Source organism: Panthera pardus, unplaced genomic scaffold, assembly GCF_024362965.1.
Source record: "Panthera pardus isolate Hobbes unplaced genomic scaffold, ASM2436296v1 HiC_scaffold_12, whole genome shotgun sequence".
In the NCBI taxonomy this organism is placed as follows: Eukaryota; Metazoa; Chordata; class Mammalia; order Carnivora; family Felidae; genus Panthera; species Panthera pardus.
The window spans coordinates 4,691,110-4,715,277 of record NW_026526677.1 but is presented as its reverse complement, the minus strand read 5'-3'; positions in this window follow the sequence as shown (position 1 = coordinate 4,715,277).

Here is a 24,168-nt window from a genome sequence, read left to right as displayed (position 1 = left end):
CATCAGTCCAACGTGGGACGGTTCTACTGGGCCACGTCTACAAAATTGTTCTACTGAGGTGTGGTTTCCAGGTGATACTGGTCTCAGGTGTGCAATCTGATGAGTCCGTGGCTGTATATTGGGAAGTCTGCGTTCTGAAGTGCCTAGTTGGGCTGGGGGGGCGCTTCGTCAGATCTGAATCCCGGCCCCGCCAGCCCCCTTCCTGTCGCAGAGTCAGTCCCAACAAACCTCTCGCGCTGTGACTTGAGTGCAGCACCTCCAACGTAATGGATGCATTGAAGAGGGGGGAAGAAAGAGAACGAGAACAAAGGAGACAAACAGTGGATGGTAGGTTTAAATCCAAATACGCTTAATTAAATGTAAATGGACTAAATTTCGGGCACCTGGATGGCTCAGTCATCTGAGCATCTAACTTGGCTCAGGTCATGATCTCACAGTTTGCGGGTTCGAGCCCCGCGTCGGGCTCTGTGCCGACAGCTCGGAGCCTGGAGCCTGCTTCGGATTCTGTGTCTCCCTCTGTCTCTGCCCCTCCCCTGCTCACACCCTGTCTCTCCCTGTGTCTCTCAAAAATAAACATTTAAAAAAAAAAATTTTTTTTTAAATCTCATCTAGCAATATCTGCCTTTTGATTGGAGTGTTTAGTCAAGAGTTGGCCAATTTCCTGTATTGATTAGCATTTTAGGCCTGCTGGGCCAGCCGGTCCCTGTCCTAAGTGCTTACTGCTGCCACCTGCGGCCTGCCATCAGTCATAAAATATATAAACGGGTGTGGCTGCGTTGCAATAACACTTCGTTTACAAAAACAGGCAACAGACAGCTCTTGGCCTGCGAGCCGCAGTTTGGCTGACCTTGGGTTTAGTCCATTTACGTTGAGTGCAGTTGCAGATATGATTAGATTTGTTAACGTTTTTCATTTCGTTTTAGTCTCATCCATGTTTTGTTGTTTTTCTAACCCTCCTTTCCTCTTTGGCATTAATCAAATATTTTTTTAGCATTCCATTTTAACTCCTTCTTTGGCCATTTAGCATTTTTCAGTGGCTTCTCTAGAGACTACGGTAAGAATCTCTGACATATCAAAATATGCATCAAGCTAACGTTTAATTCCTTCGGGTAGATTATAGGTGGTCTGGCAACAGAAGGGTTATATTTATTTCCCCGTCCTCTGGACTATTGTGGTCACGTATGTTACGTGTAGGATATAAACCTGATATGAACTGTCTATGTAGGATGTAAACCTGACATTATTTTTGCTTTATAAACAGTTATGTCTTCTTATGATCATTTTTATTAGGTGAAATTCATACAAAACCAACCATTTTATTTTATTTTTAAGTTTATTTATTTTGAGAGAGACAGAGAGCACGGGGGAGGGGAAGAGAAAGAGGAGACAGAGAATCCCAACCAGGCTTCACGTCACCCGAGGCAGAGCCCGACACAGGGCTGGATCTCTCAGACCACGAGATCATGACCTGAACCAAAATCAATACGTTGGACGCCTAACCAACTGAGCCGCCCAGGCGCTCCAAAAAAACAACCATTTTTAAGTGAACAATTCAGTGGCATTTAGCACATACACAATGTCGTCCGATCACAACCTCTCTCTAGTACCAAAATATTTTTAGCACCACTCTCCCCTCCTCCAAGCCCCTGGGAACCACCACCCTGCTTCCTGTCCCTACAGATTCACCTACAGAGGACATTTCATCTAAATGGATTTATGTAACGTGTGACCTTTCGTGTCTGGCTCCTTTCACCGTGCAGGATGTTCTCAAGTTCATCCACATCGTAGCAGGGGTCAGAGCTGCGTTCCTTTTTATGGCTGAATAATATTCCACTGAACGGACAGACCACGATTTGCTGATCCGTTCATTTGGACATCTGGGCGGTTTCCACCTTCTGGCTATCGTGCGTAGTGCCACAACAGTCATGAAGAGATAAAGAGAAGGCAACAGGCCTGTATGTATGTAGTCTTTAATATTTATACGGTTGTTTACCCTTGCTGGTTATTCTTTGTACTTGTGGATTCCTCTGGCGTCCTTTTCCTTCAACCTGAAACTTTCGTTAGCATGTCATGTCTTGAATCAGCTGGCAAAAGCTTCAAGCTTTTGTTGACCTGGAAAGGTGTTTAGCCCAGCCTTCATTCTTCAATTGTTTCACAGCGGATACACCGCTGGTCCCCTACACCTGCACACTTAACGGCGAGGCAAGGATTGGAGGAGACGGTTCACCTCCCTGCAGCTCCCTCGTTGGAGAGGTTGGTGCCCCATTTTCCGGCTGCTCTGCCAGCCCTGGACCCTGCCCCCCTGAGCTGGAAAGGTTGCGGCTTTCCGCTGCCGTAGCTGTGGGGTGGGGCCCACCTCCTGGGAATTAGATTTCCTCCAAAGCACCCCTACTATGCACTCCCCATCACCCTCCTTTCTGCTTATCTCCTGACCAATTCTTCTCAAATGCAGAAGTCCATAATCTCCCTCTGGAAACTGTCTCCTGTGATTCCGGGTCCCTGGGCTGCAAGGACCACCGTGGAAAGCTCTATTTCAGAGTCTCTTACTTCTCAGCCTTTTCTGTCCCGTGCACTTTTTTTTTTTTTTTCCAACGTTTTTTATTTTTATTTTTGGGACAGAGAGAGACAGAGCATGAACGGGGGAGGGGCAGAGAGAGAGGGAGACACAGAATCGGAAACAGGCTCCAGGCTCCGAGCCGGCAGCCCAGAGCCCGACGCGGGGCTCGAACTCACAGACCGCGAGATCGTGACCTGGCCGAAGTCGGACGCTTAACCGACTGCGCCACCCAGGCGCCCCGCAGCGTTTATTTATTTTTGAGACAGAGACAGAGCATGAACGGGGGAGGGTCAGAGAGAGAGGGAGACACAGAATCCGAAACAGGCTCCAGGCTCTGAGTTGTCAGCACAGAGCACGACACGGAGCTCGAACTCACAGACCGCGAGATCGTGACCTGGCTGAAGTCAGACGCTTAACCGACTGCGCCACCCAGGCGCCCCCTGTCCCGTGCACTTTTACGCACGTCCTCTCTCGGGAGTGAAACTGAGGACCAAGCTTTGGTTTCGAGTGACCCAGACGGACCCCGGCCCTGCCCCCAGGCCTTCTCCCTTCAAGGGCGGAGGGGTCGGGGGGCGGAGAGAACATCCCACTGCGAGGCTTCCCTGGCGGGGATCTTAAAAGACCCCGCTTTCATAGAATGTCTGGTGGTACAAAAAATTTGTATGGACTGTTTCGCTTTCTGTAAAAAGCATATTCGATTTCAGGGTCTTTTTCTATTGTGATGGTTCTTGGGTAAATCCTGGCTGAGTTCTGCGCTTCCGGTTCACCCATGATAGGGGAGCGTGTCCGTGTTCATAAATGCCAGATCCTAGAATGGCTGATGACTCTGGAGCTGACACTCTTCGTTTTAAAAACTCGCCAAATGAAATGGTCGATCCCAGCACTCTGTCCTCCACCTTTGCAAAGAGAGCCCGACTATTGAGTACCGGGCAAATAGGGGATCTTTTTGAAAGAAAAGCACAGCCCAGACTCCAAATCCTGAGAGCAGACAGCGGCTGAAAAGAGATGTAAAAACCCCCTTCACATAGAAAATTACAGGCACAGCGATGCTATTAGACTCCTGTGGCTAATCACGCTAATGCTCGCTGATGTCAATTAGCCTCATTAGCACGAGCAGTGACAGCCCAGGATGACATTATTTTGATGACCACACACAGCTGTTCATTTGTGGAGGGGGAGGGGGATTTCCAAAAAGGTCACGCTATCCGGGAATTAATCCTAATCTACGTTGTTGGAGATTTAGGCAAACGGGGCAAAAACAGAAAAACATAAGCAAGCAGACAAAAAACCATAAAGGCGATGAAAATGGCGCCATAATTTTTACCGTTATTTTCCTACTAGTTTATTTGTTCCACTCACCTGGACGAGGGCCATTGCAGGGTGAGTGGGAGACAAGATTACTCACATCAGAATTCGGCTAAGACGCGAAGCCCATTAGGGAGGCAATGCAAAAAGAGCCTCTAAAAGCTGAGCCGAATTCAATTTAGTTCACCTCCGCTATGGGGCTCGGGAAAGGGGCTGGCCGGCCCGAGCTGCTCCAGACGCGGCCCAGGACACTGAGCGCAGCCTCCCGCTCTCTGCCCGGGTGCTGCTCCTGGCCTGGGCCACAGACTCCCGTGCTGTGACGGAGGCCGCGGCCTGGTGGAGGCCACGCTGGAGGGCTGGAGGGGAGCCACAGGTGTCACACGCGCTGTGGCTCCCAACCCCACCCTGGAGCAGAGACGGCAGACGGCCGAGTCCCTCCCACCAAGCTCTGGAGACCCAGGCGACACAAGACGGGGCTCTCACGTGCCCGGTGCGTGCCGCTGAACAGGATGGCAGCCGAGAGCCGAGTGCCAGCGGGCAGGGACCGCCCCACCCCTCTCAGCTCGGGCCTGCACAGCTGCTCCCGCAAATTTCAACCCTGAGCCCTCGTGCTCACTCGTGGCCCGATTCCCGTCGCCCACCGGGACCCACTCCCCGGACTCCGACCTGCCCCCTTGCCACGTGTCTGCCCCCCGGGCAGGCGCCCCGCTCCTGCATTCTGCGCTTCGGGCTGGCACCTCTCCTCTTGGGAGCGGCTTCGTCCCTAAACAGGGGCGGGGGGCCAGGCGGCCTTGAGCCTCGCATCCAGCCAGGGCCCGGCCCCGCGTCCGGGGAGCTGACGGGCCCGAACACACACAAGTCGGCCGGCTTTGTCACCCGCTTGGAACCACAGACTTAAAGGTTTGCAGCGTCGCTTAGATACGACGAGGTCGCGCTTTGTGAGAACCTGTCCCACGCTCTTGCTCACCCACGGAGCCACACCTGGAACGCCACAGGCTCCCTTCCGGCCAGCAGCCCTCTCGAGGGTGAACTGAGTCAGGGCAGGTGGGAAGGGGTGCCCCCCGCTGACTCACGTCCTGAGTTTCACCCGTGTGGTTGGAAGCGGCCCTCGTTCCCTGCTCGTCGTTGCCCCGCGACACTCCCCGAGCAGGTGACCACCGCGTGTGTGGTGTTCGGTGGACGTTTGCAGAAACAGTTGCACGCTTTCATATGGACGACGTAGCTTGGCTGGCTACGGGGTGCTGCGGTCTGATGTGAGGGCCCCCCGAGTCACAGCCCGCGGCCCCTGCCCTCGCCCCCGGCGCCCCCCTCCTGCTCCCTCCCAGACCCCACGCCCCCTGGGGATGGCCGTTCCAGGTGGGGCTACGGGGGGCCGGTGGGGACACTCTCCAGGGCAGGCCGACTGTCCTCCCACTTGCCCTTATCCTGCAAGGTGACGTTTTAAGACCCACAGTTTTTATCAAGCAAGTGTCAATGTGCTAGACAGGAGTCTTGTGGTCTCCTGCCACGTCCCTGCTGGGGACAGACGAGTCCCCAGAACAACTTGCTCTGTTCTCTGTGCAGCCGGTGGAATGTTCTGGGAACGCCTGCGCTGAAAACAAAGCTCAGGGGTGAGGCATCGCCTTGGCGACGGGGAGGGACTCCGTGCGGCAGCGTGTTTCTGCGGGTGGGTGCTCTGCTGGCCTGGGGGGCGCCCACCCCAGACAGGACCCCAGGGGCCCAGGTCACGGAGGGGCCTCTGCCCACCGAACTGTGCCCCCTGGCCTGGCCTAAGGCGCGTGCACTCAGAGGCAGGAGCAGGCAAAGCTGATCCCTCTGGGGGCGGGGAGCTGGGGGGGGGGTCCCCAGGCCGGACCCCTGAAGGGCAGCTGGTCCCCTATCTCCCTCCACATGGCAGGGCTGTGGGATTACTGTTTTCTAGACGGAGCACAGAAGGCCGTGCAACGTCCCTCCAGTGTGGCTGATGGAAATGTTTCCCGTCATCGACGGTGTAGAGAAATGCCCCTCACAGCCCGTTGCACATTTCTAGGACTGACCGACTTTCTGTCAGGAATGAGCTTTCGCAGAGGTGCGAAGAGTTTGCAGGGGGGCGGGGAGGGGCGCGGGTTTGCTCCGGGAACGCAGGGAATCGTCACACGCTTTGCTCTGCCCCCATCCGCGCCCACGGAGCGAAGGCTGTGCTGTGCGGCCTGGAACAGCGGGTGCGAACACGTTCCTGCAGGAGGGGAGAGAGCCCGGGGTGTGGACTCAAGGGCCTGCGACCTTGCGACCCACGTAGATGCACCCCACTGCGCCGGACCGAGTGCGTCTCCCAGAGAGGCTCCTGCCCCGCGACTCCGCAGAACTGAATCCTGCCAACGACTGAAAGAATTTGCTGGCGTCGCCCTTCACAGCCGAGCGCGGGCTCTGACCGGGTGCAACTACGGCCCATGGGCCCAACCCGGCCGTCTGTCTGCTGCATAAAGTTTTATTAGCAACCAGCCACACCTCTTCTTCCGCGTGTGGCTTGCGGCCGCTTTGACGCTAAGCGCTGGGGACAGACACCCGATGGCCCACGAAGCCGAAAATCGTCCCGTCTGGCCCTTGGCGGGACCGTTGGCTGATGCCTGATTTCGAGGTGGTCACTGGGTCCTCGACGGCTTCTCCTTTCGGCCTCCCGGGGAACAGGCTTTGTCCTGAGCCAACCCAGGCGAGGCCTGGGCTCGTCCCCCCGAGACCCCTCCGTGCCCTGAGCCCCTCTGTGCATAAAATCAAGTCAGGGGTTCAGAGATGAGCTCCCCTCCTCCTGTCTCCCGCGACCTGGCCCTCGCTCGGAAGGGTCAGTTCTCTAGACTGTCCTCGGCCCAAGTTCTTAATTCTGGCGAATCGTCCTGAAATGTGTTTTTAATAGCTTCAGATGAGACTCAAATTTCGTTAGATGACGCCATAGCAAATTCAAATATAAATCCCCATTTGCCTTTAATGGTTTCAAATATTAAAGTCACCAACAGAGAGGAAAGTAAAGAAATAAAAATGCAGATGGACCGGGAGAGACTCACCCGCCCGCCCGTGGCCTTGGGCCTCGGGCCTTGGGCTCAAGCACAGCGGTGAGTGCCTGGGTTCAAGGGGAAGCGCCCAGGCTCTCGGCCCCGGAAGGGGCTCATGTCTCGACTACGAACACATTAAAGGGGGGGAAAAAGCCAAAACAGAACCGCAGAAACGGCTCCTCCAAAGAATTCATCTCTAGTCTGTGTTCAGGAAAAGAAGTCATCAGCCCAAAAGCTTCAATGGCCCAAATTGCTGATAATTTGAGAAATGAGGCCATTATTGCTGCCACAATAGTTCTTTTCCTTGTTGATGAAAAGTGAGCGCCGAGTCCCATTATCCTCTCCAGGCATGAGGGGTGGCGTGGGGGGGGGGTGTCCCCGGCAGGGCCCCCCGCTCTTCCTTTAGAGGGGGCTGCTGCTCGACGCTGTGACCCTGGCAGGCACCCCCAGCGGGCCCCGGGTGGCGGTTCCAGGAGGGCTTTGCGGCAACCACAGCTCTGAGTCAACCCGGACAAGGTTTATCGAGCCCAAGGCGGGGGCGCTGCCCTTTAGGGGTGCGGGTGTCCAACGCACGGGGCAGGCATCTGCTTCTGGCTGCGCGGGCTTCTGGAGGCTCGATCCAGGGGCGGGGGTGGGGAAGGGCGGCGAGGCTCGTAGCTGGTGCCGCGGGCCGAAGCCGTGTGTCCCCAACGCGTGTGTCAAAGCCCTAACCCACCCCCGCCCTCCCCGCTGTGTGACAGTGTTCAGAGCCGGCCTTTGGGAGCGGGTTGGGGTCAGATCAGCTGAGGTCATGAGGTTGGGGCCCCATGATGGGATTAGTGCCCTTCCGTCTAGTGGAAGATGCTAGAAAGCCTGCTTGTGCTCTCTCCCTGAGCACAGGTCACGGGAGCGCCTGGCGACAGGGCGGCCGCCTACAGGCCAGGAGAAGAGGAGGAGCCGTTCCAGGGGGGGAGAAACCACTGTGCGTTGTCTGAGCCGCCCGGGCTGACCCGGGCACCGAGCCTCGTGCCAACCACCGGGAGGCTGGAAGGGCATTGCCGAGAAGGAACAGAATGGGCAAAGGCACAACCGGATGCAGGAAGGCAAGGTGGGAGGTGAGCGGGGGCCGCCCCTGCCAGGAAGCCCGGCCCCTCCGGGTGCCCAGTGTCTTTAGCCAGAGAGCATCCTGCCCGCTCGAAATGACGCGAGACTGCCACAGGGAGCGGGCCCTGGTGGCCTGCCAGGCTGCGGTGTCTCTGGCAGGGAAGGGGCTTACCTGGCAAGCACGGAAGGCAGGCGGAAGCAGCTCCCCCCCTCGATAACATTTTTGGGGGTTGGTTTGTTTTTTAAAGAAAAGTTCATGTGCTATATGTCATTCAATTAGGAGACCTGCCAGGCACGTTGATGTTTTTTAAAAGGGCAAGAATAACCTAATAAGTCAAATTCGATTGGCAAACCGGAGTCTGTACGATTTCCAGAGGAGCTGCGTGGCGACGTGGCTCAGATCGGGAGTCAGGGACGGAAAGGCCGGGGAGCGAGTCCTGAGCGAGGGGCTGGAGCTCGCGGGGTGAGGCTGGGGGGCCCGGGGGGATAGGACTCCAGGCAGGTGCCCCGGAGCCAGGCCCCCTCCCCTGGGCAGGGCAGGGACCGGAGTGCCACCAGCCGGGGAGAGGAAAAGAGCCGCTCGAGACGTCCCCTCCCCCCGGCAGGTCCCTGCTCAGGAGTTGGAGCTCAGGAGGCGGACGCCCTGGGCCGGGGGAGGGGGGGGGTGGGGGGGGGGGGTGGAGGGGGGTGGGGACCCGATTTCCTTGACATGAGGTCAGGGCCTGAGGACAGAGAGGGTCTGGCTCACCCGGAAGGAGCGGAGGGAGTTCGAGGTGGCGTGAGGCGACCATAACCCGGGGGTCAGGTCACACTCAGAGATGCACCCCCGGACGAGTGCACGCGCGTGCGTGCACGCACAGACACACACGCTCGAGCGCCACAGCCCGTGCTCTCACACACTCAGACACACGCACGTGCTCACGCTCGGGCACGAGCACTCACACACGCATCCGTACCCGTGTATACCGTGCGCACTCACACACACGCTTGCACGCACACTCGCACGCTCGTGCGGCACAGGGCGGGGGCTCGAGGGTTGTTCCTCCAGCGGACGAGGCGCGTCCTGGTCTAAAATGACCCGCTTAGCCGAGCACCTGCCTCTGTGTTTCAGTTGGTGGGGATGCTCCGGTGGCTTCAAACACCCCACGCTCATTCTTTTTTAACATTTATTCGTTTGAGAGAGAGAGAGAGAGAGAGAGAGCATGCGCAGGGGAGGGGCAGAGAGAGAGAGGGAGACCCAGAATCCGAAGCAGCTCCAGGCTCCGAGCTGTCAGCACAGAGCCCGACGCGGGGCTCGAACTCACAGACCGTGAGATCGCGACCTGAGCCGAAGCCAGATGCTCAACCGACTGAGCCCCCCAGGCGCCCCTCTAAGCCCTTGTTTTTTAAACTCCTGCCCTCGGTTGGCTTCCACCCAGCAGAGCCTGAGACAAGGGTTATGTAAGCAGGTTATTGAGGGAATGACCTTGGGAGAAACCTGTAAGGAAGCCAGGGGGGCAGGACAGGACAGAGAAGAAGCCCGGTGGTCCTGCGGCAGCTCTGGGGTGCTAGTGACCTTCACAGGGTTATCCCACCGAACCTTCCAGTCGTTCATCAGGGGCTGGGCGCAGGGTGGGGAGCCTCCCAGGCATCGCTGAGCGGGGTGGGTCCTGGTGGCAGACAGCAGCTCTGGTGGAAGGGAGCGGCGGTGAGCCGGGAGCCCTCGGAACAGCCGCAGGTGCACGGGGGGGGACCTGGGAACGGTGCAGCGACACCCGCTACCCCCCGCTCAGCTCCAGACAGGAGGGCTGCAGACTGGTTGATGGACAAGTGCCCGAGTGCTGTCAGGGACTCGGTGACAGACGGCTCAGCGCCCGAGCATGAAGGTGAGCAGACGAGAGGGGTCATGAGTTTGGCCCGGGGGTGGGAGCACCCCCTCTGTGCTCGCCCCCAACTCAGCATGGCCCCCAAATCCCTGGGCAGCGCGATCCTGGGGAAACGGCACTTAACCAACCCCACGACGGAGCAGCCCCAGGACCCCGAGCCCCCGCCCCGGGCTGCGGACCGTCACCGTCGGAGGAGGGAGCCAGGACCGCTCCGTATTCGGACCCATTCCTGGCGGGTGAGGAGCACGAGAGCTTTCGGATCAAAACCACAGGCTTCATTTGCCAACTCTTCCATCACGATGACCCAGAAACGAGACTCCGAGAAGTTGGGATAATGCCATCAAAAGGGTCACGCCGCCCTCGTGATTCTCTTGACAGGCACAAATTTATATAATAATCAGAAAGCATTTTCGACATTAAGGAGCCCAGCGGCCCCGCCGAGGGCGTCTTGGGTGACCGCGGCATTAGTCACGCTGTGCCAGCGCCCCGCCGGCCTGTCGCCTCTCACGGAGGCTTCCGGTTTTACTGGGGACGCAGCGCTGTTGGGGCGCTAGCCTGTGAAATTTGCAGACGCGTTTTTTTTCCGAGCGACTTGTCCTGGGGGAGTCTGTAAAGAATTACGGGGCTTTGAGGACAGTTATCCCTTATCCCCCTCTGGCCATTTTGTCCCCCTTTGGGCAAACCGCGGCAAGACGTGCGTAACGTGCCATTTTACACACTACGTGTGCAAGTCATTGGCGTTAAAGACAGTCACCGTGTGGTGCGGCCATCACCACGGGTCGTTTCTAGAATTTTTTCCTCTTTCCAGACAGAAGCTCCACCCCCATGAAACACTGACTCCCTGTCCCCTCCACCCCCACGCCCCCCGCCCCCGGTGGCCTCTATCCTGCTTTCTGTCTCAATGACTCTGACTCCTCTAGGGACCTCGTATGGGGGGATCAGCTCCTTTCATGCAGCTTCGCGTCCTCAGGGCTCATCCGGGAGGCAGCGGGTGTCCGAACGGCCTTCCCTTTTAAGGCTGAATCATACCCATTGGACGGACCACATTTGCTCATCTACTGATGGGCACATAGGCCGCTTCCTCCTCTTGGCTGTTGTGAATAACGCTGCTGTGGACGCACATGCGCACACCCAGTCGTTTCGGCGACAGAAAGCACCAGCACACAGTCAGGGAGGCCCCCTGCCCCTACGAAGCCTCAGGTCTCCGGGCGGAGCCCCAGGAAGAGGCAGGCTTCAGGGAGCTTTGCCTCAGGAGACACAGAACCACACGGAGTTTTGGGATTTGCTCACAGATTTCAAGAGCCTTAAAAAGATGACTATTTTCTGTTGTTAGGAATCTATACCCGGAGGACCAGGCTACCCCCGGACAGGTGGCTCGGGGCTTTTACCACAAGCAGGGGTGCCGGGCACGTTAGCTCATGGACAAAATAAACCATTTTTCTCTGCCAACCAAACTGGGGTGTGACTTAACTTTGCTCCCCACTGTAGCTGTGATTATACGATTCGGATCTTTGAGAATTCACCTCCGAATGGCGGAAGAGACAGGCATCAGCTGAAACCGACGGGCCTGAGGGAGACGGGGCAGAGGAATCCATGTTGCCAGGTGACAGAGACGCGGGGGCCCTGACCCTCTCCTCTCCACCCCCGGGTGCGCCCCACGGGGGCGGCCGCAGCTCAGCCAACTGCTCTGAACTTCCTGAGTCCAGGCCGCCTCCCTAGGGGCCCGGCTTCCTGGAGCCCCACCTCCCAGCACCCCTCTTCGCCCCGGAGCCCCCGGCCCGCTCCCCAAAGAGCGCCCGTCACCGGGCTGGGCAGCGGGCCTCCCACCCCCTGTCCCCACCTGGACGCACTGTGTCAACGGAAAAGAAAATTTGCTCCCCAAAACTACAAATCGACAGCACATTTTTACAACGGGATAAAACGCTCCCCTTCCCCTGGGGCTGGGGGTGCAGTGGCCGCCCCCCCCCCCCCGCCCCGTGAAAGCTCCCCACCCACCCCTGCACAGCGAGCTCCTCTCCCCAGCAGCCCTTCCTCCGTGTCCTCCCTTGGGGAGGGGACACCCTGTCCCCCCCCTCCCCGCCCCCGCTCAGCAGGGCCGTCCGAGGCTGGGATTCAGAAAGAAAGCCTCAGATGAAAGTTCCCGTAATGGACCGTCTCATGCTCCACGGGGGCGGGAAAAGGGAAATCAAACCAAAAAGTGACCAAAGGAGCCAAATTATTGTATTTCAGACACAGAGCAAAGAAGCAGCCTCTAATGGGGCTCCAGCAAAACTCTCTCCGGGGCCAGCCCTTGGCACTTCTAAGGGGACGGTGCCTTTCATCTGTCTCCAAGCTCAACTGTTTGCCTTGGGAGTCGCTGCTTTCCTAATGGGTGCCCTGTCCTCTCCTGTCCCCTCCTGCCCCCCTGTCCCCCTCCTGTCCCTGCCTCCTTCCCATCCCACTCCTCTCCTGTCCCCTCCTGTCCCCCTCCTGTCCCTACCTTTGTCCCCTCCCACCCCCTCCTGCCTCTCTCCTGTCCCTCTGTCCCCTCCTGCCCTCCCTCCCATCCCCTACTGCCCCTGTCTCTGTCCCCTTCTGTCCCCCTACTCTCCCTGCCTCCATCCTGTCCTGTTCCTACCTCTGTCCCCCACCCCCAGGTGACAAGTCTCACCGTGTGCTCATCAATCGTTCTGTTTTTAAGAACTTTCCTTTCAGGACATTTTATTCTTGGTGATAATACGTCTTTATTTCTCTATACTGTTTCTGGGGAAGGGAAAATTTTAAGATCGTTTCAAAATACCTTCTCGATTTTCAGAAGAGGAAGTAAATGCTATTTTCTTTTCTCCCTGTCAGAGCTACGAGACTCCATGTAAGGCTAAATCATCTCGAGGCGACGTCGTGCCTCTGTCTTACTCATAAAAGCGAATCCCTGTTCTTGACCAGGACTGAAATAGCAGAACGAGTGGATGAGTCTTGCCATGTTTGGACCGGAAGGGCCCGAAGGCACAGAGAAGGGCCCCGCCGCGTGACCATCTGAGGGGCTCTGGCAGGGGCCTGGCTCGCTAAGCTTCCCAGGTCCCCACCGCCCCCAGGGGCCGCGAGCCTGGGCCACCCCCCAGAGGTGCCCTGTGACACTGTGTGGCACCAAGCCACCGAGCTCCTGGGGCCGAGGAGAGAAAGTCCGCAGTTGCCACTGTGTTTGGGGACCTCACGTCCGGGGCTGGGGAAGCGCTCTCCCAGAGGACAGGGGGTGACAGGCTCCCCTCCCCGCCCCCAGCTGCCTGTGCACAAGGTAGGCGGCCCCGACTTAGTGCACATCTGGGACCCAGGCCCCCCGGCCAAGAAGGCTCCTGTCAACCCCTTCCAAGAGCTCTTTGGGACGAACGCCGTGTCCCCTTCACCTCGCCTCTGAGCCTCAGGGAAAGGCCCGTGTGCCGGGACACCGGCCGGGTCAGCCAGGAGGAAGGGTCCCCACCAAGCCTCCTCCCCAGGAAAGGGCTCAGGAAGGGTGGAGGGCACCTCGGCGCCCCCAGCAGGATTCCACTCCCTTGGGGGGAAGGAGAGGCTCGGGCGGGCCCCAGAGCCCACCTGGGCCAAGCGGCCACTTGACGACAGGCCCCCGGCACGCCAGCCGCTCCTCTGAGTCTGGCCGGGCCTCAGTTTCCCTTTCATCTCCACAGAACGGGCTCAGGAGCCCGGGGGAGCACCTGCCCTGGAGCCCAAACTCACCGAGCCGGTCAGGGAATCGGGCACCTTTGGTAAACTTTGGAACCAAAGCCCCTCCAAGCACCTCTGGACGCACGGGCTCCACACTGGGGACCCATGTCCCGTGTGACTGCGCCGTGTTCGGGGGCCCCGTGTGCTGAGCCCCATGGTCCCCCGGCCTCGTCTCTCTGCCCGTCTCCGCACCCTCCGCAGGGGCCTGACACTGGGACCCGCTCTGCGTGGCCATCTGACATTTCTGTCCCTCCTGGAAACAGCGTCCCCCTCGTGGTCTGGCTGGCACCCTGGGCCCGGACGATTTATTGTACTTCCGAGCCTCGGGAGTTCGCCACCAGTCACCCTGGGACACAGTGATGACATTAAATACCTGGTCACGTGACTCGGTGTCCCCTCCCAGCTGGACCGCAAGCACCCAGAGGGCAGGCCGCCCCTCACGAGCGCCCATGTCCCCGCGGTTACCGTGACGCTGACCTGGGCCCGTTCACCCGGTGGCTGCAGCTTCAGGAGCGAGGACAGGTCTCTGACTTACGTGTCAGGAGTGAGTGTTACCTGTACAGCCACCAAGGGTGGGGCGGAGGTGTGGGGCAGCTCCAGACGCCTCCTGACGGGGCCCAGTGGAGTCCCTCGGTGGCATTTATTGGTGCGACGGCTGATCCTGTCAGCTTTCACCCCACAGCAGGTGCCGAGCCCGAAGGGGTCACATTCTGTGCCGGCTGTGGTGTCACCCTGCCGGGCGTTCGGAGGAATCCAGCAGCACCAGCTGGGCAGTGGGCAGGTCAGACGGGGTTGGAGCGGGGGCCCCCCCTGCCATGCCTTGACCCACACCAGCCCTCTGACCTGCTCAGGGCTGAGGGGACGTGTCATTCCTGCCCCGTCCCATGTGGCCCCACGGCATCAGCCCTGTGTCTGTGTATTGGGGGCCCGGGGATGACAGGGGGGTTCACTGAATGTTCACCATGTGGCATTCGCCACCTCGGGAGCTTGGGTGGTGATTCCTAAGCGGATGGGGCACAAGACGACCACAGGGAGAGAACCAGGGGAAAACCCACGGGTGTTTCTACAGAGTCACACGTAGGGCGTCTCGTCTCCCAGGCCACACGGCGAAGAACGATTCCTTCCCTGAACCAGCAGATGAAAACAAAAGCAAGCAACAACCTAAAACAGAACAAAACCAAATGCCAACCGGTGAGAATCTTCAGCAAGGGGACGGGCACTTGTCAGCGTGTAAAACCATAAACCCTCACGCCTTCAAGCAACAACCAAAAGACCCCATCTATAATGGCAACAAATAGGGTGAAGGAATCAGGCATTCACCGCAGCAAGGAATGGAATAAAAGCCGTGTGGGGAAAACGTGAAAGTCCACGTGGATGTTCCCACCGAGACCCAGCGTGGGAGGATCCACGTCGCAAGGTTGTCGGTTGTGACCGGGAGAACCTGCACGTGTGGAAAATCCCAAAAAATGTCAAAAGGGTTCTCCCTGAAGCAGATAAGCTATGTTGAAATTTAGATGAATATACGAAAGTTATACGAAATAATACGTAATAACGTATTAACGAAATAATGACGAAAGTTATCCGAATAAATAAGCAATGAGAACAGCTGTGAAATCTGTAGGAGAGGAACAGCAAGGAGAAATTTGGACAATATACTGAATGGTTTTAATGTTTATTGTTTATTTTGAGAGAGAGAGAGGGAGAGAGCTTGAGCAAGGGAGGGGCAGAGGGAGAGAGGGAGACACAGACTCCGAAACAGGCACCAGGCTCTGAGCTGTCAGCGCAGAGCCCGACGCGGGGCTCGAACTCACGGACCGCGAGATCATGACCCGAGCCGAAGTCGGACGCTCAACCGACTGAGGCACCCAGGCGCCCCTATAATTATATTTTCTAAATGCCCACAGAGTAACAGGTGGCTGGGAAGGATAGGGGAGAGGCTAGGAAGATATTTTTGATCAACCTGAAAACAGGATGTCGGTGCTTATGACCCGGCCCTGCTCCCCGAGGAGCTGAGCCCAGCAAGAAAGTGCGCTGTGTGTGTAACAGACTATGTTTCCAGAACAAAGGAAAATGTAGCCCTGGAAATAACTTGGCTCCGGTGCCTGGACCAAATATCTGGGGAGGGGTGGGAAGGTGAGTACAGGTCGGACCCGGGACAGCCTCGGGTGCCACGCCCAAACGCTTGAACCCGATTCCTTAGGCAGGGAGGGGTCTGGGGACAGTTTGTCACGTGGCAATGAATACCTGAAGTGCTGGACACGGGGACGGAGGCCTTGGCTGGACTCCGCACAGAAGCACTTGGTGGGAGTTGGCTGGGACCCGTGCAGTGGCCAGGAAAAGTCGTTCCCGAGAATCGTTTCCTGCTAAAATCACAGCAGCCCCCTCCTTCCGTCACCCCCCACAGCAGACGGTCTGCGGTTGCCCTGGCGATGCAGGCGGGCTGGGGGGCCAGCTGTCGGGCAGGGGACTGCCCTCCGGGCGGCTCGCAGGACAGCTGTGCTCCCCGGAAAAAGATGGCCCTCGTGATGGTAATTGGCAATGTCTTTCCTTTGCGAAGTCGGCCTGACTCTTCAAATATAATAACAGGGCTTGAGAATTTAATTTTTGTTCCCCCATGGTCACGATCTGTTCCGTTCTCAATGCACCACAGGGGAAGAGAGCTCTTACCACAAAGGACCTGTCAGCCTGATGTCCTCTTAATTACTGTTCATGGCCACCTTCCTACCCAATGGCTGTCTTCTTTTTAAAACATAGAGAACCCACACGGGCCTTTCCATTCTCCTCAGAGTAGAACTTGACCCCAAAGAACTTCTCAGTGGAAACGAGGGAGACGAAGTCTTGAGCAGCCGTCTCTGTGACCGAGAGTCTCAGCTCTGGAGGACTAACCCCAGCCGCTAGGGCTGCTGGGAACACAGGACGCCCGGTTAAATGTGGATTTCAGGCAACGGCACGTAACGTTTTGGCAGAAGACGTCCCAAATATCGCACGGGACGTGTTTACGCTCCGAATGTATTCGCTGTTCATCTAAAATTCAAATGCACCCGTGGGTCCTGTATTTGCACGTCCTAGTCACGCCCGAGGCAGCTAACGGGTCAGCCACAAAAGCAGGAGGGACACAGAGAAAGGTGGGCCTGTGTAGCTGGAACCACCCAGGGGGAGGCGTGAGGCGTAAGGAGGACCCTACGGGGAGCGTGACCTTGGACAGACTCCCGGCCAGCTGGAGTTTCCAGCCAGATTTTCCAAGAGGGAGAGGAAGCAGCTAGCCAGAGACGGTGGCACTCGGGTGACCGTTGTCCTCGCTTGCCGGGGACCTCCCAGAAGCCCTTCAGTCTCAGGCAACCTGGGATGCCTGCTCGCTCTCAGCAGGTAGGCTGATCTAGATTCGAGGAAGCGGGAATTGCAAAATCGTGGAGGTGGGTTTGCTTCCCACAAACGGCTTGACTCGGTCCGCTCTTCCCCCCGCCGTCCGCCCCCATCCTGCAGGACCAGCGAGAGGGCAAGGCAAGGTGAGGCGCCGGCCTTGGGTACAAAATGGCAGGGGCACCAAAAACTCAACGGTCAAGACAAATATTTCAACGCAATACTTACAGGAAATGTAAAAATTTCCATGATGAACAACATAACCAAAAATTTATTCTTTTTTTTTTGATGTTTTATTTATTTTTGAGAGACAGACAGAGGGTGGGAAGGGGAGGGGCAGAGAGAGAGGGAGACACAGAATCGGAAGCAGCCTCCAGGCTCCGAGCTGTCAGCACAGAGCCCGACGCGGGGCTCAAACCCATGAACCCATGAACCGCGAGATCATGACCTGAGCCGAAGGCGGACGCTTCACTGACTAAGCCACCCAGATGCCCCCAAAATATCAAAAATTTAAATAAAGTTGCTCAAAAAACTTCCATATCGAATTACTATGTGACGGGCAATCGGTTCCTAGGTCTGTACCCAAATTGAAAACAGGTATTCAGACAAAAACTCGTACACAGGGGCACCTGGGTGGCTCACTTGGTTAAGCGTCCGACTTCGGCTCGGGTCATGATCTCGCGGTCCGTGAGTTCGAGCCCTGCGTCGGGCTCTGGGCCGACAGCTCGGAGCCTGGAGCCTGCTTCAGATTCTGTGTCTCCCTCTCTCTGCCCCTCCCCTGTTCATGCTCTGTCTCTCTCTGTCTCAAAAATAAATAAACGTAAAAAAAAAAAAAAGGGGTTTTTTCAACTCATACACAGATATACAAATGCTCACGGTGGTGTTATTTACAATCGCCAAAAGGTGGAAACAAGCCAGCGTCCGTCGACTGATGAGTGGATGAAAACGTGGTCTATCCCTCAAATGAAACAACACTCAGCCACAAAAGGCATAAGGCACTGACCCACGCCGCAACGTTAAAAACATTCTTCTCAGTGAAAGGAGACCAACACAGGAGGCCACGCATCGTGATTCATTCGCGTGAAATGTCCTGACCAGGCAGACGGGACAGATGTCCCCCTCACGGCTCTCAGAGGGAAGGCGCCCCCCCGACACCTTGACCTCGGACCGCCAGCCTCCAGGACAGAGGACGAGTTCCGTGCCGTTGCGTGAGCCACAAGCTCGCGGCACTCGGTTCCGGCAGCCCCAGCAAACGTCCCCCTTGTGGGATGAGCAAACATTCAAGTGCGACAGCGCCCGGCCGGGGGCTGGGGCGAAGGGTCCTTCGACTCTGGAGGGGGGCCATACAAGGACACAGCCTCTCCAGGCGGGAAGGGGGTGTTCCCAACAAAAGTGGGAAGGTGCACGCCCTGAGTACCCTGCCCCTCCGGCTCAGTCTCCATCACCTGCTTCTGGAAGGAGCCTGCACGAGAAGTCCATTTCATCCCAGGACGCTGGGATCCCAGTGAACGTCCAGGACCCAGGAAGGTCATGGGGGGGGGGGTGCCCACACAGCAGTGCAGCTCCTGACCGCAGAAAGTTCATTTATTTTGAGAGAGAGAGAGAGAGAGAGAGCAAGTGGGGGAGGGGCAGAGAGAGGGAGGGAGAGAGAGAATCTCAAGCAGCCTCCACACTGATGACACAGAGCCTGACGTGGGGCTCGATCCCACGAACCGCAAGATCGTGACCTGAGCTGAAGTCGGATGCTTTTTTTTTTTTTCAATTTTTTTTTTAACGTTTATTTATTTTTGAGGCAGAGAGAGACAGAGCATGAACGGGAGAGGGGCAGAGAGAGAGGGAGACACAGAATCGGAAGCAGGCTCCAGGCTCTGAGCCATCAGCCCAGAGCCTGACGCGGGGCTCGAACTCACGGACCGCGAGATTGTGACCTGAGCTGAAGTCAGACGCTTAACCGACTGAGCCCCCCGGGCGCCCTGCTGTCTTTTTTCTAACTGCATGTACAACCAGAGTGAAAACAGAACCACCTGGAAGAACGCACACGCCTAATTGCAGAGGCTCCTTCTAGAAGGGTGGATGGCAGGACTGACGTCTCCTATTTTAAAAAGCTTCTTTAAAAACTGCTATGATTATGGGTGACTTTTCCGTTTTATGCTTTTCTGCCGGTTGCAAATACAACACCTCTGACAATAAGCACGTAAAATAAAGTAACTCCACACTGAGCCTACGATGGAAGACGCACTCTCGTTCAAAAGAGCCCGGTCCCCATCCCGCATTCCTGGGAGCTGCAGAACTGCCCAGCCTCGGATCCGGACCCTTCTAGACCATTGGTCAGTACCAGTCAGGGTCCTGTGCTGGCTGACCTCTCGCCCCCACGTCCCCACCTTGTTCACAGTTCACAGTCACCTGTGAAGCTGGAAGTTTACAAGGGAGGGAGGGTGGATGACAGATTCAGGCCACACAGCTCCTGAATGCTGAGACGGGATTTAAGCCGCCACCGGCTCCTTTCCCTGTTCTGACGGGTGACCGGAAATGTCTCTAGGACCCCACCCCCGAACCACTTTGGCCAGTGAACCTTCCCGAGGCAGGGGCAGCTGACCCCCGCCCCCAGCAGGGACTGTCCCTCGGGGAGGGGATCACCAACCCCTGAATGAGTGGATGAAGCTGCGGTGGGGGGGGGGGGGTCCTCTTCCCTGCTCTCCCAGGGATGTAAATCGAAAGTGACTCTCAGTGCCCAGTGCCTTTTAAGGGACTGATTCAATTCCTGTCCACCCATGAGCTGCCCACCAGCTGGACACTGTCGCCCCCTGACAGGCTCAGGGCCGCATCAGGCTTACACTGGTGCCCACGGGGTCGGCAAATCACCCGGTTCTGGGTTTACAGAGACTCGAAGCAACACGGGGCAGGTTCTGACAGAGTGGGGGTGGGGCGGGGAGGAAAGAGACCAGCGGGTTAGTTAAAAACAGGCAAAGCGAGGGGCGCCTGGGTGGCTCAGTCGGTTCGGTGTCCGACTTCGGCTCAGGTCACGATCTCGCGGTCTGTGGGTTCGATCACGATCTCGCGGTCTGTGGGTTCGAGCCCCACCTCGGGCTCTGTGCTGACGGCTCAGAGCCTGGAGCCTGCTTCCGATTCTGGGTCTCCCTCTCTCTCTGCCCCTCCTCCATTCATGCTCTCTCGTTCTCTCTCTCTCTCAAAAATAAATAAACATTTAAAAAAAATTTTAAACAGACAAAATGAGTCACTGCTGCTGGAAGTCTAGCAGAGGCTCCCCTGGGGTGGGGGTTGGGGGGTGACAGGTAGTGACAGGAGGGGCGCGGGGCCTGGGAAACTGGGCTCGTCCCAACCCAGGGCTGGTAATGCTGTGTGTCTGGGCAAACAGCCAGCTCAACACTCATTTGTGCACCTTTTTGTATGTGAATTATTCTTCAACTAAAGGTTTTTAAAAATGCTTATCGTTCTGAGGCCCCTTAAAGTATTTTGGGTCCCTGAGGGGCAGGTGGGAGCGCCCTGAGGCTGCTTTTCTGCGTAGCTCAGGCTCCCAGGAGGAGGTGTCCCCTCACTTCTGACACGGCCCCTCCCGCTTGGCCCCCCGGCTGCCTGCCCTGTCCCTCAGCACCCACATCCCATTAGCCAGATGGGCTCCCACATGGCCCTGGGGGTGCTGCCCATGGGCCTACGGGCCAGGAAACAGGTGCAGCTGTCCAGGGCCTGCAGCTGCGTCACCAGCTTCCAGCCCCCCAAGCGCAGACAGCTCTCCCCTTCCTCCGCGGTCAGCGGCCAGAAAAACACCGAATGGGGTGAGTCACCCCAGGGCACAGATGGGTCCCCGGAACCAGATACCAGGAGCTCCTCAGGGTGGGCTCGCCGTGGTGCGTGGGGAGCCAGGGACGTGGAAGAGACCAGGCGGGCGCCCCCGCTTGAGAGGCAGGAGCCTGGAGCCCAGGGCAGCGGAGGAGTGAGCTGGGGGTGGGGGGTGCAGGAGGGAACATGCTGGGGGGTGGGCTTAGGGTGTCAGCTGATGCTTTAAAAGGTGCCGTCTGCATTCTTCCAGTGACCCCAGGCTTGGTTCCACACTGTCCCCCCAGGGAGGTGACAGCTCTCACGGCCAGCGGAGGGGACAGGGAGGGCAGGGGTGTTCCTGGAAACCGTCCAGCACCAGGACGGCTGCAGACATCCTCACCGCGAACCCGACGGCTGCCACCCCACTGCGCCCCACAGAAATGCGTCCAACTTGCCCTGAGAGAGCCCAGAAACGCCTGCGGCCTCCCCATCAGCACTCTGCGCGAGGGCAGCCACAGCGCAGGGAAGGGGATGTGGAAAGTTCTGGACTGATTGTGCTCTCGGCTTATGTCAAAGTTTACAGAGGTGCACGATCATGGACTGGGCAGAGCCCTGCTTTCAGCCCCGCCGGGAGACCCCATGCCACCCCCTCGGTCACAGCCCGGCGCGAGCGGCCAGTGGGAGGTTCAGAGAGGGGGGCTCCTCTCCCCCCCACCCCGTCTGCACCCTTCGCAAAAACGCCTGATCGAGTCTACGGACGAAGCAAGCCGATCTTTCCGCGCGTCGTGACCTTTTAACAAAGTCTGTTGAAGAACCAAACGCGTACAGTCAAACACCCATTCGCTCTCGCCAGATCCTTACCAGGCTGCTATCGTGAAGGAGCATCCCAGGACTTTTCGTGCGGACCGCGCCGACCCCGGTGGGCTTGAGTAGGGGCATCTAGAGACCGGGAAGGAGGGTCAAGGACACAGACATTTGCAGGGTCAAAGAAAAGCCCCTGTTACATCAAGTCACGTCCTCGTGTTTTCAAGGGAAGACAGATGGTGGTGGGGTCGCGTCACCTTCTCTCCCAAGCCTGGCCTTTCCGGGGCCCTTCTGGCCACCGCCCGCTCCCTCCCAGGGGGCCCAGCCCTTGGCTTGTCAGTATTCACGAATTCATTCATGAAACATCTGTTGACTGCTTTGGGTAAGACGCTGAATGAGATGGGAGTCATTGCAGCCACATACAACAGAACCCCTCCCCCAGTGACACTGGCTTAAATGAGAGAGAAGCTCATTTCTCCCTGTTGTGAAACAGGCCTGAAGGGTGGTAGCCCCGGGGACCCACGCTCCTCCAGTGTCGCCGTCGTGAAGGGTCATCACCTCGCGGCCCAGAATGGCTGCTCTGGCTCCAGCCCTCCACCTGGAATGTGCTGGGAGCCAGCTGGCCCATCCTGTTCACCTGCCAGGTCAGGCGCCCCGAACCCACGGCCCCCCTTCTCACGATAACCTGTAGGATTGTGTTGTGTGCGGGTCTCCCTGGACCGTGGTCTCCATGAGGGCAGGCCGGGCGCCGGGGCCAGCGGCATCCCTCCTTGGGGCGCACGGCCGAGGTTTGGCCCGGACCCTGGCTCTTTCTGCTTGTCAGACTGGGTTGGTTTTTGTGGGTGGCGGTGAACGGGGCTTCTAAGGGAAGATGGGCCGGCTCCCAGCACACGGTAAAATTATGCTTTCTGCTTGATTTCCATTACTCTAATGGTGACCCATTTTGTCTGCCACACACTGGGCCGTCTTCAAGATGACAAGTTGACAATGACTCCCATTGGGTCATGGCTGAGCACACAGAGCCCATTATAACGCTGGCTGTGGGACCCAGAACAGCTTGTGCGGGGAAGCAGTGTCTGTCATCCCAGGGGCGCCGTCTCTGAACGCGTCCGCGGGCCCGGGGATGTCACCGTGCCCCGCCACCGCCCGGCTCTGTCTGCAGCCTTCCCCGGGCCTCCCAAAGTCTCCCCGGCTGGGGTCACCGGCCACTTTCCAGGACGTAGGCACAATCCCCTCGCCCAGGATCTGGGAGGACGCGGGGCGACCCCCAAGTCGTGTCCTGGCGAGAGCCCTCATGAATTTCGAGGAGGCACATTTGTTTCGAGTTCCTGTGTCTAAATTATCTGTCCGTTACCTGGAGTCACAGTACCTGTGAAGATTGCTTATGTTTGCTTACGATTTTTCTGTGAGACGCCTGGAAAAAGTGGCCACAGGACAGATATGTGGACGTTCTTGTTCCCAATGAGTTGTGGGGTCAACACCCTCCCCCGGGGTTAGTGCCCAGCGTCCCCCACCACCTGGCTGCACCTGCGCCCCTCAGCCCCAGGGCTCCGCCTCCAGGAAGGTCTGGGTGCTATCGGACAGACAGACTGACGGCCCCGCCTAAGCCCCACCTAAGCCAGTTCCCAGGGCCGAGAACACTGTCCCCCTCAGGGCCGCCTTCTCCCCACTTGCCACCTGGGTTGGGTGCTGGCTCCCTGGTCAGGCCGCTCGGCCCCAACCTGCCTGTGGCCAAGTTTTCTTTAGGATCCGGGTGGACGTACGAGACTCACATGCCGCGGAGAGGGCACCTCTATACCCGTTCACCTTATACACTTGCAGGAACGAGGCTGACTTAACGGCAAACTGTGTCTTTAATAAAGACGCTCTTACCGGAAAAACTACTGTAAAGTTTCTTTTAAAGTAGGAAAGGGAGGGGCGCCCCCCGGGTGGCTCCGTCGGTGAAGCGTCCGACTTCGGCTCAGGTCAGGATCTCACGGTTTGTGGGTTCGCGCCCCACGTCGGGCTCTGGGCTGTCAGCTCAGAGCCTGGAGCCGCTTCGGATTCTGTGTCTCCCTCTCTCTCTGCCCCTCCTCTGCTTGTGCTCTGTCTCTCTCTGTCTCTCAAAAATAAATAAATGTAAAAAAAAAAATTGTTTAAGTACATAAATAAAAGTGAAGTTAAAAAGGAAACAAAAAGAGTGCATCAACCCAAATGAGAGCAGTGGGAGGCTGAACCGAACAGTCCTCATTTTCCAGCCCATGTACGGGATGGGCTTGGAGTCTTTCTTAATTAGTCCCAAGGACCCTGGTTTATAATTTCTGCTTCTCCAGACAAAAAGGCTCCTTGACGAAGTGAGCTGAGTTCAGAAGGTCACTCGACCCGCGCCAATGGCAGGGGGCGCCTCACCAGGGAGACCGGAAGGAGGCAGAAAGAAAATGGCCAAGATACACCGGGCGCTGGGATGTCCTTGTTCTCAGAAGCAAAGTGAGCGTTCCAGAGTGACAGCGCATGCCTCCAGCGGTTGTCAAGAGATAACGGCATTTCTCAGTCAGGAGTCTGTCCAGGAGACCCCTCACCAAGTCGGGTCTCCCCAACGGCACCCCTCCTCGCCTTCCCGCAAGCCAGGGTGGGCACTCAGCACCCCAGGCGAGGGCCCTGCTCCTTCCTGCCCAGCCGACTGGCCTTGACCCGAGTCCCCCAGGGCCCCTGGGTC